General features: G+C 40.6%; 1 protein-coding gene across 1 annotated transcript in view; it reads left to right on the forward strand.

Annotated features, from left to right (window-relative positions):
• GRIN3A (glutamate ionotropic receptor NMDA type subunit 3A) overlaps positions 1–15,815 on the forward strand; it is a 176,580-nt gene that overhangs the window by 134,689 nt on the left and 26,076 nt on the right. The gene's annotated exons all lie outside the window — the stretch shown is intronic.

The raw sequence follows: 15,815 nt of genomic DNA on the forward strand, positions 1-15,815 counted from the left end.
ACCTCTTCCTCAAATACTCCATCCTCTGACACTTGCTCAGCTGAATCCTTTATATTATAAACTCCCAGCTGAAATCTGTTTTTTACATTTGTTACATCAGCCCTAGGGAACTAATACAGATAGCTGATACACATCTAGATGATAAGGATAAAAATGTAAGATAGATAGATAGATAGATAGATAGATAGATAGATAGATAGATAGATAGATAGATAGATGCAAGCTGATCAATGCCCTTGATAATTAAATTCACTTCTGATTATCCTGGAAGCCATTACAAAAAGGAATATAAGACGGGTTGGAAATTTTTTTAACTGGAAAAAGAAGTTAACCTATCTTTAGTTCTAGATTCTAAAATAATTCTTTTTGAAAAATGGCATTGAGTAACAGAGTTAGCAATGTTTACAAGATGCAAAAACATTTCTCCTCTGGATAACTTTTGTATTGATCAAACATTTGAAGGAAGCATAGAGGAAAATGGGGACTTAGGGAGCTAGCACGTTCTGTTTCCTACCATGTGATAGAAACTGTACAAGGAACATTAACTTTGGTTCTCACTACAACCCTGTAAGGTAGACATTTTTATCTTTATTTGGAGAGATTTCCATGGCGTTCCCTAAAAGAAATGAACTTGGGCCTACACCAGTCAATTCAGTTAATTCAACCAAGGAAGGAAACAAACCAGTTGCCTAACCTGTGCCAAATAACAATCACTTGGTGTTTCCTGTCATTTGTTGTGACCACAGCTGACTCAAGTCAACATCTTCAAGTGATTCAGAATTGACAGCAAGACAAGGCTGGGTGCAGTGGCTCATGCCTGTAATTCCAGCGCTTTGGGAGGCCAAGGCAGGCAGATCATTTGAGCTCAGGAGTTTAAGATCAGACTGGGCAATGCAGTGAGACTCTATCTTTACAAAAAAGATTTTTAATTTAAAAAATTGGAGAGCAAAGCATTAAGAGAAGAGGAGCCTCCCAATCCTGTCCCCAAAGCCAGCATTACTGAATGATTTTAACCTCCCTGATCACATGCAAGCTTCTAGGCTATTGTCATTCCAGAGGATCATCTGACCAAGACTTCAGCTGGAGGGACCATATGATTCCTAGGTGGAGGAGGACCTAAGTACAGACGGCTCTGCAGACTCAGAACCTAACTCTATCCAGACACACAGAAGGGAACACACTATTGGAGACTTACCAACACAATTATTAACATAAACCTATGTCAAATTTATTCCAAAGTAAAAGTAACTAACCTAAAACAAGATACATCGGAAGCCATACATTTCTGGATTTGAATCCTGTCTCTACTATTAACAGCTGAATTACTTAACTGCTCTTAAGTCTGAGTTTCCTCATCTATGAATGGATATGATAAAACCTGCCATCCCATTTTGTTCTAAGAATAAGAGGTCATTTATGGAAGCACAGCATGGTGAATAGTAAATAATAGAAGTACTAATTCTTCCTCTCCCTACATTAGGGTATCTTCAGGTGTCTTTCTATGGCTCTTTTTAAAGTGAAGAAATATTCCCAGATACCCTCCATTAGATTTCCTCATATTTCATTGGCCAAAATTATATCTTCTGCCTATGCCTAAGCCTATCATTGGTGAGGGAATGGGTTCATCATGATGGGTTAGGCCAATCATGACTCATCCCCTAGCGTTGGCAATTGCACAGCCTCCCTTGAAACACAGGGTCAAATCACGAAGTGTGAAGGCCTAAACAAAAGCAGGGTTCCTTAGGAAGGAGGAGACAGAAGAATATATGTTGAATAAGCATCCAACCACTTCTACTCTCACTCTGCAGACTTTGAAAGCTGCTTCTTCTCTCATCCTACCTACCACCAGCCATCTGCACAATGAGGTATTTTGATTTAATCGTCTGCAAAGCAAGTCCTCCCAGCTTTGATACAGTGATTCTGGCTTCCCTTAATATTTTCCTAAAATATGAATATTCAGTATTCTATACAGTGTAGTATAATGGTTAGAAACACGGGCTTTGAAGACAATTCTATATTTGAATCCCGGCTCTACCAACTGTGATACCAGGACATGTTATTTGAGCATTTTGAGGCTCAGCTTCTATAAACTGGGGAGATAGTCATATATACTTTATAGGATTGTGGTAAAAATGAAATTCGATAGGGCTTTTCAAATATTGAGCATATTCCTACATATGATAACCACAAAGTTACCCATGTTCTTAAGGATTATTAGGTTTCACCATATATGTTACAGGGCTATATGGATTTATCAGCAATTTCAAAAAAAATCAAATTAAGTATAGACCAAAAAAAAAAGATGTTTTGAAAAACAAGTATCAGTGAAAGCCATAAACGGTTGAGATGATGCATCTAAAATACAGCAAAATTTTTTCCATTGCAGTTTTTAACAGGCCAAATTTAGGGGAATGGCAGTTGGGAAATTCTAGATGTAGTCAGCTGGAAGCATTGAATAAGAGGCTAATATCAGGATCAAGTTGTGCTTGTCAAGGCAATGCTCGGCCCACATTCCAGGTCAGCTAAATTTGAAAGAGAACTAGGAATGATAAGAATGGAGGAAAGTTGTGCCCTTACTAGAACTTCAGAGACAGAAATAACAGAGTTCTGGTAACATCAGTGTGTGTAGAGATAGGAGGGCCACACACACACACACACACACACAGCACTTCTTCCTCAGGGATGGTGGCCAGCTGTATGGTGTATCTTGGTCTATGGAATAGGAAACTATTTTGTAATGATGCTTACCTGGGTACATTTAAACAGCAATGCCTATTCTTGTGTGACATTTTTGTTCTGAACAACCTAAGACAGAATTTCAGGATTGTCCTCACAGAACCTAAAGATAGAACATAAAACCAATCTTCAGTTCATTGACTGACCTTGGTCTCCTCTGCACAAAGACCCTCTGCCTACTGGATTTCCCATTGCTCAATACACTAACTCTCCAGCTGCTATTTTTTTCTTAACTTTCTCCCAGAAAAGGTCAGAAGGAGAAAGCATACTTACTAATGCTTCGCTTGCCATCCCTTTTTCCTCAAATGTCATACACTGCCGGGCTCTGTTAGTGTGGGGAACCAAGATTAGCTTTGAAATCAGACAAGCCATCCTTGAAGCCTACTTCAACCACCAACTTACTTTTGGCGAGTGCCTTAATCCAGCTCAGCTTTAGCTTCCTCATCTCATCAGTGACTCTCGTGTGGAGTAAATAAAATGATGGTCTCATACACACGGCCCTCCTCCTTCTCCCTGTTCAGGGGGTGGAGTGCAAGGCACAGTGTGGAAGAACAAGGTATATACTCTGGATGGTTCCCCTCCCAACAGGTGCCCCTGACCCCTGAGGATCCCATTTTTCGGTTTACTTTTTACCTTACATACCATTTTGCTAGTTACATTTCCTGTGTAAGTCTGTTGCTGTACAGCAATTAAACACTTTCTTTCACTCTGAAAAAAATTCTAGTTTAGATAACAAATTATATGGTGACTTAGTAATAAAATCACTAGGTGCCTTTTTCCCCCATTTCTGGCAGTTGGACATTAATACTTGGCCCAATGTGAGAACCTTGACCTATTCACCTTCCATCTCTTTGCAGCCCCAGAGCTATCTAGCCGCAGTTTCTCTGAAAGATAAACTCACTTTTTTTTTCGTGAATTCCAGGGCTTTATCTGCTCCCCAGAGGCACTTAGGAAATTGCAGGTCCAATTCTGCCGACCAGACTCCGGCAATTTTCAAAGAGGAATTTTAAATTGACCTCAGATGTTTCCCCACAGGCCTCCCTGCACACCTGTGCCTCTGCCCACAGTGGACTCATTGTCAATCAGTGCCATTAGGGAAAACATATGGCAGGGTGTAAATTTCCTTCATTTTCTTTTGACTCAGCAGAAAAAAAAAAAATGTAATTTTTTTCCACTCCCCAAGTGAATTTAAGAGCTCCAGAGCGAGAGTTTTATGACATCGCTTATTCGCAAACCAGGAAAGCAAGGCAGCAGACCACAGTTTAGCAACCTTTAAAATTCTTCAAGGGATTACTGACATATCCAGACGATAACTCCTTTCTTTTTGCAAGCCTCCTTTAAATAATAGTTTGAATAATGCACTTTTTACCAAATGGAACTAGTCAGGAAGAAAGAGGAAACAGTGGTATTGGTGGCAAGCAGATAGAACACTCCAATGATCAAAGGAGAATTTTAAAGAAACTGTTTGCAAAAGTATGATTTAAGGAAACCAGTGAAGATACTACAGTATCCCAGGGCAGGTGAAGTGAGGGAGCCATTAACACATCTAGGTTCAAAGGGAAGAATTAAGAGAGCGATTTCTAGAACCCAGGGAGAAATGGGAGAGGACTTTCTAAGAGCCATGGCCATTTGACCAGGGTTACAGCCATCCCTCAGCGACCTGCCTGGAAGACACCCAGGGAATAAATACCTGAGTTTGGTCTCCTCCTACCCTTGCATCTTCTACCTCAAGTCAAGGGAGCCTGTTGATATGGTGCAGAGAGGTCCACTTCCCAGGGCACAAAGCAGGAGGAAGAAAGGTGGAGAGTAGATCTGGAAGGGCAGAAGAATGTCCAGCACTGTCCCTCATGGCAGATGAATGTGGGATGGAGTCAGCCACAGAAAAGTGGCCGCAACCCAACCGTCTGAGAGTGTGCAGCCTCTGCACCTCCAGACAGGGGTCCAGCCTGCAGGAAGAGAGACCATGCCCTTGCACTTGTTGGGAAGGAGAGAGAAGTACAATCAAGTCCACTTAAATGACCTTGGTCTTGGGAGTCAGACCACCCTGGCTCTCCCGTCACTATGAGGAGGCAGCTCTATGTCCTTGAGAAAATGACCTAACCTCTCTGAGCCTCAGTTTAATGCATATCTTACTTGATTGTTACAAGATTTTCTTGCTGAATCCAGGGATCTCCTCCGTTGTTATTGAGTACCGAGGGAAACAAATACATACTAAGCAAGAAACCAAACATTAGAGTGAAAGCTCTAACCTTGGAACCCAGAGACCTTGATTGCATGGGATAGGGAAAAGGAGAAGCATATTTTGAAACAGTCCAAAAGTAAATCATTAAACTCTCCAGGGATTTTATTATCAGGGCAAGTGCGCAACAGGAAACAGTGCCCCATATCTGAACTTTCCCGATCTTTTGCCTCCCCCTATTCCTGAAACCACCAGCCTCCAACTGACCTTCAGTCCATTCTTGACCTTTCCTATCCTCCCCCAGCCTTTACCTTCACCCACTAAAAGATGGATCCATAGGGCACGGATGGAGTGAAGATAGCTATTAACCTCGTTATGAGGTAGTTTTAAAAATGGAAGTTTAAATGGTTTGTTTTTAAGGAGCATGGTATAGGTGCAAAAGTAAAAGTAACCATGGTATCAAAACATCCACATCAAAATGTCATGAACACAAATTGCTTAACCTCCCTGACTTCCCTACACTGCAAAACTGAGATATTTTATGTTTCTGGCTTGGCATAAAGAATAGAGATAACGTACATCAAAGTGCCTGACACATAGTAGGTGCTGAATGGATAGTGTTAATCATATTTGTCCTGACACTGCTGCGAACCAGTTCCATGACCTTTGACAAATCACTTCACTTCTCTAAACTTGTTTCTTTGCCTTAAAATAAAGGCCCGTGTACCATGGCCAGCAAAGAGACGCTGTGATTCTCAAGTAGGATTGTTTGAGAGGATTCCTGGCCTAATTGAAGATATGGATCCCGGGGCACAGAGGAGGACTGTGGGCTGCCCGTCCTCGGCCAGGGATCCAGACTTGATTCCCAAGGACCACCAAAATGCATACATGATATATTAATATGTGTTTACCTATTAATATTTATTGAGGAAATGGAGTTCTCTCACAGCAGATCCATTCTTCCCTCTGTTAACTTCTTGGAAGGGCAAAGGGAAGGGTTAGTCAACTAGACGTTGAAAGCAAAAGGGAATCCCACAAGTCACATTGAGAAGCTTCAATGCCGGTCGGTTTTTTCTGTCCAGTTTGTCTTTAATACATATTAAAAACTCAAAGGGAATGATTAGGGCAGTGGGGGAGGGCAGTTTTAATGCAGTATTTTCTGCTCTTGACAGCTAGTCCACATCTCAACACCCTCCTGCCCCTTTCTCATTCCTACCCCTTCTCTTTTCCATTTAAAATGTCACTGTCTGCTATTCAACCTGATGAAACTCATGGGGAGGCAAGGAGAGTTAATGACTGTAGATTGCTTTAAATTGAAAACTCATGTATATCAAGAGCCACCTTGACAGCTGAGTGCTTTCCTTAGAATAGCCTAAGTAATTAAGTTTAATATTTAAGCCAAGCATAAGGTCAGATGGAACCTATCCACGTCGTATGTTCTGAAAACCCGAAGAAGCACAAAGTTGTACGTGTATTCTTTTATGACATAGAGTAAAATTGGGCCTGAAGAAAGGGAAGCCAGTCTGAGAAAGACCTCATTTTCATCTGTCTTGCTACAGAACAATTTCCAAATTCATTCGTTCTTTCTTTTGCTTCCTTTCTTCCTTTCTTTCCCTTTTCTTCCCTGTCTTTCCTTTCCTTCCTTTCCTTCATTCCTTCCCTTTCTCTCTCTTTCTCCCTCCTTCCCTTCCTTCCTTCCTTTTCTTTCTTTCTCTTCCTTTCTCCCATCCATCCATTAGCAAACGTGTTGAATTCCCACATACCATGTCCCATGCTGGGTGCAGCCAATGCAGAGATGAATACAGAGCTCACAGGCAGGGAGCTCATAGGAGCTCAAGAGAGACTTGTGGGCCGGGCGCAGTGGCTCACGCCTGTAATCCCAGCACTTTGGGAGGCCGAGGCGGGCGGATAACAAGGTCAGGAGATCAAGACCATCCTGGCTAACATGGTGAAACCCCGTCTCTATTAAAAATACAAAAAAATTTAGCCGGGCGAGGTGGCGGGCGCCTGTAGTCCCAGCTACGGGAGGCTGAGGCAGGAGAATGGCATGAACCCCGGGGGGCAGAGCCTGCAGTGAGCCGAGATCGCGCCATTGCACTCCAGCCTGGGTGAAAGAGCGAGACTCCTTCTCAAAAAAAAAAAAAAAAAAAGAGAGACTTGTGGAAAAAAAACCAATTCCACACCACCACAGGGGCAGCAATAGATGAAGATATAAGGCAAGCCGTGACACAAACAAGGCCATAATTCACACATGGAAGAGCTAGAAGGAATCAGAGCAGGCTTCCTGGAGGAGGTAACCCCTGTAGCGGGAGAACCCTCCAGGCAAAACCAGAGTAAAACACTGAGGCATGAAATTATAAGCAATGAAATTTGGCCTTGCCCTTCAAAGACACTGTACCCAATCATACTGGATTGACAGAATTGCGTGCCCTTTTAATAGTGCCCCTTCCCCAGGAATTCTACAATTACAGGTGGCCGCTTTCTTTGGCCCACTTGTTATGCAGTCACAGGTGGACCCACAAGTAAATTACAGGCCTTTAGTTTTCCTGCGCTCGGCCTTGTAGCTTCCCTATTACCTCGTCAAAGGCAGGGACATCTTTTCTAGTCTTATATGGAAGGCAGTCTAGAATACACAAGAATTTCAGCTCTGGAAGCAACATACCAGGATTTGACTCCCAGCTCCACCACTGTGTGTCTATGCAAGCTGTGCAACTTCCAAAACTTCAGATCTTCCTCCAAACCCCAGAATAATAATAGGGCCTTCCTGAAAGTGTGAAGTATATTTAATGAGATAGTTTATGGAGAACACCTGGCCTGACAAATGTTCCCTCCTCCTTCCCTGATTATAGAACCATGCACACAGAAAAAATATATATATTTGGTGAATAATAAGCATGGACAAGAAATTACAGTTGGTGCACCCACCCTCTTAGGCCCATCTTGGCCCCATCTCGAAAAAAGCAGGAGCATCTTATCATTACAAGCATCTTCTAACTCCGATATAAATACTCTTTTATTTATTGCTTCTGTATGTTACAGAATCAAGTAATTTTTATTGTAAAATGAGAAATGCATGATTCTGGAATTTTCTACTTTTCAAAGTGCTAGTTTAACTAACTTTTGTAGTGTTGTGTTCTTTCTTTGCTCCAGCTCAGTGACTAAGTATGAATGGAAAAACATGAAGATGCTTTATACAAACCATTAGGCTGCACTTAAAACAGATCTTTACAGAAACAATGGTAACTTGGTCTTTGCATGTAGTCAATGGTATTTCAAAGTTAGGCTCCTGTGTGAACAGGCCCAAGACCTACAATTCTCTAGTCTTGTTTTCCCCTCCCTCCATATCATCACAAGATTAGGGCTGCTTCTCTGTTGCTCTCTGGCTACTATAAATAACAGAAGTTTGGATTCTGAGAGAAGGAAAACTAATTTCAGCAAGTGTCTCCTTCACCCTTGCTAATGACCAAGTAAACAGATCTCTCGGAATAAGAGTCCCCTCTTTTATATGCCAGAGATACTTGGGCATAAATTACACCCAAGACCACATACTGTTAAGATTCTTGCTTTTCCCCTGGTTAAATTCAGCAAACTCATGAATATTTATGAAATGCTATTTATTATGCAACTAAAAGGTATGAACGGTGCTCAAACTGATTAGGACTATTGTGAGAGACAGTCTTCCTTCCAGTTTTTTAGACTTGCATGCAGTAAAGTCTGTGGGGGATCACAGGAAATGGGACTCCTCCCTCACCTCTATTCCCTGTGCAGAGAGGAGTTGCCTCAGGGCTCTGAGGATTCAGGCTTGAAGAACGCAGAGAAAGCATAGAAATGTGTGAAGATTGCCATCTAGTGGCTCTTGATGCGAGTTGTTACAAAATACTGCAAAAGCCATCTTTTTTCTTTCTCACAAAAGGCAAAAACCAAGTCTAAAAATGTGACAAATTGCCCTGACATTTCCTCCAGGGTATCTGAGGACAATTCCTCCCCATGCGACTGTGGGAGTTGGTAGAATTTCAGGACGTGTTGGATGAGAAGGCAACATCATGAGAGAGCCCTGGAGCCTTTATAGAGATGCCCCTCTTCTCACACAATATAGGTGGCTTCCTGCAACCTGAAAGCTTAGGGCTAGCTGGCCAGGGAAGTCAATGCACGCACATTTGGGGCCTCCTCTGAGCTCCTTCCCTCTGTCCTTCTATCCAATAAGACTTCAGCCTAGTGTTATGGGTTGGATTGTGTCCCCCAGAAAAGATTTTGAGGTTCTGAGGTCCTAATTCTCAATACCTCAGAATGTGTTCTGGTTTGGAAATAGGGTCATCGCAGACATGATTGGTTGAGCTGAGATGCAGTCATACTGCAGCAAGAGTGAACCCCAAATCCAGTATGACTGGTATCCTTATAAGAAGCCATCTACCACACGAAGACAGAGACACTCAGGGAGAGCAACATGTGATGATGAAGGCAGAGACTGGATTTACGCATCTGCAAGTCAGGAAGGCCAAAGATGACCATAAACCACCAGGAGCTTGGAAGAGGCAAGCAAGGGTTGCCCTACAGGTTTCAAAGGGAGCACGACCCTGCCAACTCCTTGATTTCAGACTTCTAGCCTCCAGAACTGGGGTACAATAAATTTCTGTTGTTTAAGCCACCCCGTTTATGCTGCTTCAATACAACAGCTCTTGCAAAATAATTAATACGCTCCACATTTTATTTCTAGTGCCTCTTGTATCCCAGCTCAGGCTCTTCCAGACAAGCATTTGTAGCTGTCATTGTTTCCTAGCTGCTCTCCCAGATACTGGTCTCTTGTCCTGTTCAATCTACCCACAAAGCCAGATTAATCTCTCCAAAATATAATAGTGATTAAGTTGTTATTTTGATAAAACTTGTGCTTTCCCTACTGGATAGAAACTAAATGTCTTAGCCAAACATTCAAAACCCTGCTTCATCTGATTCTGTCTAGCTCATCTTCTGCTACTTTGCTCAAGTACTTCAGCCATTATAAGCAACTTGCTAATATCTACACCTGCACTCTTTCCCACTTCTGTGATTATGGTGCTTGTTCCCTTTGTCTCCCTCAGGATCAAATACTTCTTGAAAAAAGAAAAAAGTCTTCCTCTATTGTTCCCAGCAAGAAGTAATTTCTCAATTCTCTGAGTTCTTATAGTTCTTTTCCCTTACCTCTCTGATGACATGTTTTGCTGTCCATCTTGTGTTATTAATTGTAACTCTTTAATGCCTCAGTTCACTCGCTGATCAGTAAGCTTTCTGAGCAAAGACCATCTCTGAATGTCCCAATGCTTTACATGTTAAAACATGATTGAATAAATGATACCCTATAAAGAATGATTGAGTAAATATTGTCTTTTCTTCAGTGTATGGGGAATGGTCAAACCATCTTATCACTTCATCCAATACCATACTCTCCCTTGACCTCCCTACTCCAGTCACACTGGCATTCTTTCAGTTCCTCCTACTTGTTTTGTTCCTCCTGCCCTAGGGCCTCTTTGCACATGGAGTTTCTTCTACCTGGAACACTCATTCCTTCCCAGAACATCTAGTTAACTTCTTCTGCTTCTTGAGATTGTAAATCAATCATCATTTCCCCAATAAAAGTTTCCTGTTGTCCAAACTCTCCTGGCATCATGTACTTCTCATCTGTAACACTCAAGGCAGGTGGTCCTTTACATCTATGGACATGATGATTTGGTTAATGTCCATCTTCCCATCAAAACTGTAAGCTCCAGGAGAACAGGGACAACAAGAAAAGTATCCACTTTAGGTCACTATTATATTCTTCTCACATAGTAGATCCTCAATAATTATTTGTTGAGAAAGCAAATAAATAGCTGAGTATATCTGTGTGCATGTATGCATACAGTCTATTTGAGTTTTTAGGCAAGCCTAAAGTAGGCAATAATTATAATCTCTACCATTCCTGTACCTACTGTGTGATAGGCATTGAGCCTACTTCTTCTTATAATCGATCTCATTTAATCCTGAAAGTGATGCTATGAGTTAGTAATCATCATCCTTGTTTTAAAGATGAGTGAAAAGATTCAGATAAGTAACTCTGCCCAAGGTCACAAAGTTGTTAAGTAGCAAAACTTTGATTTAAAACCATACATGCCAAAATTTATTAAACAGCATCTCAGTATTACAAAAGAAAACCAAACAGATGACAAACCTGATGCTCAGAAACAGTTTAAACTCGGGCTATGTGGTTCCACAGTCTACACTGTGGCTAATGTCAGTACACTTAGATATTAAATATGGTGACCGGCAATGCTACAGAAAGGTGAGAGCTTCCAACCAAATGTCAAGGACCACCTGTATAGCTTCTAGAACAGCTGTGTGACCTGGTCTCCTGACTGGCTTGAAAAATGAAGCCTTATATGAACCTCAGGTCTCATTTCCATTTTTGTTGGTTTGATTTTCCAATGTCAGTTATTTTTACATGTGACCTACTCACATTTCTTTATCTGAAAACTTTTGAGGGAAAAAAATGACTAGCTGAAATAGAGGTGCCATCAAAGCTCCTGGTTTCTTCCAAAACAGTTAGTCAACCCTTTCAATTTACTTGCTTCAGTGAATGTCCTACAGTCCACATCAATCCACAGTGATGAACAGAAAAGTAACAAATACTGTTTTCCATGGAAATTACTAAGAATCATTTACAGAGAAAATCAAAACAATGGCATTGAGTCCCATAATAATGCTGAACTACATAGTTTATGAAATGTAGAACAATGGGAACTCAACTTCACATTGACTAAAACTCCAGATCTAGCATAATGTTACATCCTCTACAGCACAGAGTAGAATGGTTCTGCTTGTACACCTGAATTATTCCAGTGAAGTGGTACCATCTTCCCAATACTGTCTGTGTAACCATTCAATATTCCTGTGACAAGATTTCACTTCTTACATAACATTTCTATATACGCTACCTCATCTGACTCTTACAATAACACATCAGTAGATAAAGCATGTATAAGTATTATCACCATTTCGCAGATGAGGATGTTGAGGCTGGTACAGCAATGGCTTCACTCAAAGGCTCACAGCTAATATGGTAAAGAGCTGAGGCTGGAACCAACTATTTACCCCCTATGCTCTCTCCATTACCCTTTCCTACCTCCTAACCACACACTCACATAGGGAAATACAGCTGACTAAGAGTTTTCACACTGGGAGCTCTTTTCTAAATGACTATCAAGGAATTACTCAGGAGAATGTAAGTGAGGAATCCATAAGAGTGCCTGATGGGCCAGTGATGTTGGTTACTGTGTTTCTCAAGTCTGCAATGGAAGGTCTGTAATCAATCCTCAAAGAGTTTTGAACTGGAGGAGCCAATTTTTATGCTGGTAGAGTGTGTGAGCAGCCTGTGGCATACTGTAACCAATACATGAGGAATGTTGTTAAATGGCTATATGTACACTTAAGTGTCCAGGGCAGGCTGGTATCCTTCAAGACTTCATCTCTACTAGCAGGGTAAGTAACAATAAAATTAGTAATAACAGCAATAATGATAATGACATTATATTGACTAACATTAGCTTTAATACTCACAAAAATGTACAAAATATATATTATTGGCCCCATTTTTCATATGGGAAAACTAATGTCAAGCAACTTGTCCAAGGTCTTACTGCTACTAAGTGGACTGTTAAAATTTGATGTTGGGTTGTCCCATTTTAAATCCTTTCTACCTTATAATATAATACCTAATTAATAATACCTAATAATACCTCTTTTTAACCTAATTAATTCAGTCAATTGGGATAATAATTCAACCATCAAATATTTTGGCCTCAAAATCTTTCCTTTTCCATTAAACTGTCTAGATCTGTGCTGTCCACTATGATGGCCACATGTAGTTACTGAGCACTGGGAATGTTATGAACTCTAATTGACACGTGCTGTAAATATAAAATACAGTACAAAAAAGTGTAAAACAACTCATTCATAAATGATAACATTGATTACATGTTGAAATGGTAACACTTTGGATATATTGGGTTAATACAAATATATTATTAAAATTCACTTATTTGCTTTTTAATGTTACTAAAAATTTAAAAGTACATATATAATTAGACAGCACTGCTATAGATTATTATTTCAAGATTCATCTACTTTATCCCCACATACTGATCTCACAGAGAATCAACCAGTATGAAAATGTTTTTGCTGTTGAATTATTCTCATGGCATGAGCCTATAACATAAGGTATCAAAACACTATGTTCTATAGTATATGTCAGATTGTCTTTATTTTTCACCATAATCCAAGCAAGAAAATATGTCATATTGCAAACCCAGAATGACCTGGTATTCCTTTATCATATATATACTATATTTAGTTTTACAACTTTATGAAGTAAACTTTTTATAACTTTATAAACAACTTTATGAAGTAATAGTACTTCCCCTTACTGATGATACTTTCTCTTCAATTATCTGCTGTTCTATTTTTTTGATGTTGTTTATAACTCACTAAACCAACTTCATCACTCACTAATGTGTTGTAACCCACAGTTTGTAAACACAAGAATGTCTGCAAGTGTGATACTAATTCTATCTACACAGAGGTGAAGGGATATTTTAGCAAATAATAAGATGGACCTGGCAGTAATGAATGAGCTAGTGGAGGCCTGTAGCTATAGCAAGATCTGTGGCCTATTCAGTTGGCAAAACTGAAGGGAGTTCAAAACGCTTCCTCTCTCCTATAGAGTCAGCACTAATGGACCTGTCTAATGCCCATCTGTTGTTCTGTCTGCTCATCATTACCCTGTTCTTATAAGGAAGAGCATGTGCTTCTTTTGGTACCTGCTCTTCCTACCCAGCCCCCACTTCCCCCCGACCAGTTCCATGCATGAGGTTCAAATGGAAGCTCCTATATGTTATAAGCCATGTCTGATAGCTCATAGGTGGGAACCCAACCCAAATGAAACCAATCAGAGCCTGTTCCTGGGATTTGTGGGCATCTAACTAGAACAGAGAAAAGTCCATCTTTTCTGATGATAAAATCCCCAAAGTCTTAACTTGGAATCTGTCAGTGGTTCTGTCCTCTGCAATGAGGAAGAATTGCTTTATCATAGGAGAGAGTGAAGGAAAGAGAAGCAGAGGTGAAAGGCACAGAGAGGTCAATGGGCCCAACTCCTTGCAGGGCCAGCTTCATGGGCATGTGGCCCATGCAGTCTCAGAAGGCCCCATACTTGGTTTAATGTTCTGCTGTGGCCATCTCGAAGCTCTCAATCATTTTCAAACAAAGGACACTGCAAATTACATAACTGGTCCTGAGGCATTGGTTCCAATTTTTCCTTAAACCCAGTGGGATCTTCACCTTTCCTAAGACTGAATCATTCAGCTCTTCTTTAGATTATGTGAGATTCTTCCAACAAATTATCTTTTGTGCTAAGCTACTTAGAGATAGATTCTTTTACTTGCAGCCAAGAAACTGGACTACACTGTGGTCAAAGACACAAGATGAGAGAAATAACACAATTCTAGAGGCTCCCAGCCCCACTGCATGCCCAAAAGATAGAGTTCTGTCCTTGCCCTTGAGGTTTCTGAATTTTTCAGAACTGCACCTGCAGGGCCTGGATATTTCCCCCAGAGAGTCCAGAAAGGTCTTTGTGCTTTAGAAAGAACTCAGGCTATAGTGGTTGGTATCATTTAGAGACCAACACTGATTTTAGGCATCTTGTAATATAATTTCAGGTGGTATCCTTAATATTGCAAATTCAATAGGTTTATATCTAAACTATACCATGCTCATTTCTCTGAATAACTGAAAAGCAAGCAAATAAGTAAAATAAAACATATTCCAATATCACAGTCTAATTGGGAAAGGGGGTTTCATTTGTGTAATGCCCATAATCAACTTTAAAACATATCCATGGATTATCATTTGTTTATAGAAGAAAGTAAAATGGCCAGACCTAATGATGAGGTGATCAGTGGCTTAGTTTTGCTAATTCCAGCATGGTTATCTTTAGACTGATATTTTGGCTGAACTATAGAACACAGAACTTTCCAACATTCTTTAAAGCGAAGGAGTGTTTGCCTCTTTCAGTTCGATTTAGTGGCCTGAGGTTCTCCCAAGTCCCTTTGAACTGTTTGCTCTTGAACCACATTTGTTTCTTACGCATTTGGAGTAATTGATGTGCTCCTAAAGGAAGAAGGAATAGGAGGGAGCATGTGAGATTAGTCTTCAACAGAAAGAACAAATGCAGTTGAAACAAAAGGAGAAAAGTGAGATCATCCAGAGGCTACTGTCACTCTCAACACACACAAAAGGCTTCTTTGGGCACATTGCAGACGTTCCCCCAAGGTATTCTGCAGAATAGCTGCCAGGCACCAACAACAAAGATGTGACTTGAGCATGAGATGATGGATTTGAGGGAACAGAGTAACAGAGGTTGTGTTCTTGAGACCTGTGTCATCTTGAAAAACGCCCTGAATTCAGCATTGTTTATATTCCTCGGGAATATGTTAGTGCCTGTAGGTGATCCATGTAAGAAATTCTGCGTGGTATCTGCCTGGTCTCTTACAAACACTCTGAATCCTATGTCCTGAAAAAGGTACAGAAGGATGTCAATCCTGGCTTCCCCTCCCAGGGAATTGTGGAAAACATACTACATCAATGCCTTGATGTGTCACCTTGTTTCGTCCTTACTCTAGGTCTGTAAAGCAAGTATACAGTGTCCTTGGTTGCAGTTCAGTCATTTGGCATATATGTATTAAGCACATATTGCCTGTGAAGCACTGTGCTTCTGGGATACTGCAGTGAATAATACAAATGTGACCCCTTCTCCTTTGGGGTTTACTTTCTCAGAGAAAAAAAAAAGGAAATAAGTAGATAAAATAATTGCCAGGGGAATTGGGGTTATTATGGAAAG

Source organism: Nomascus leucogenys, chromosome 1a (assembly GCF_006542625.1).
Source record: "Nomascus leucogenys isolate Asia chromosome 1a, Asia_NLE_v1, whole genome shotgun sequence".
Taxonomy (NCBI): Eukaryota; Metazoa; Chordata; class Mammalia; order Primates; family Hylobatidae; genus Nomascus; species Nomascus leucogenys.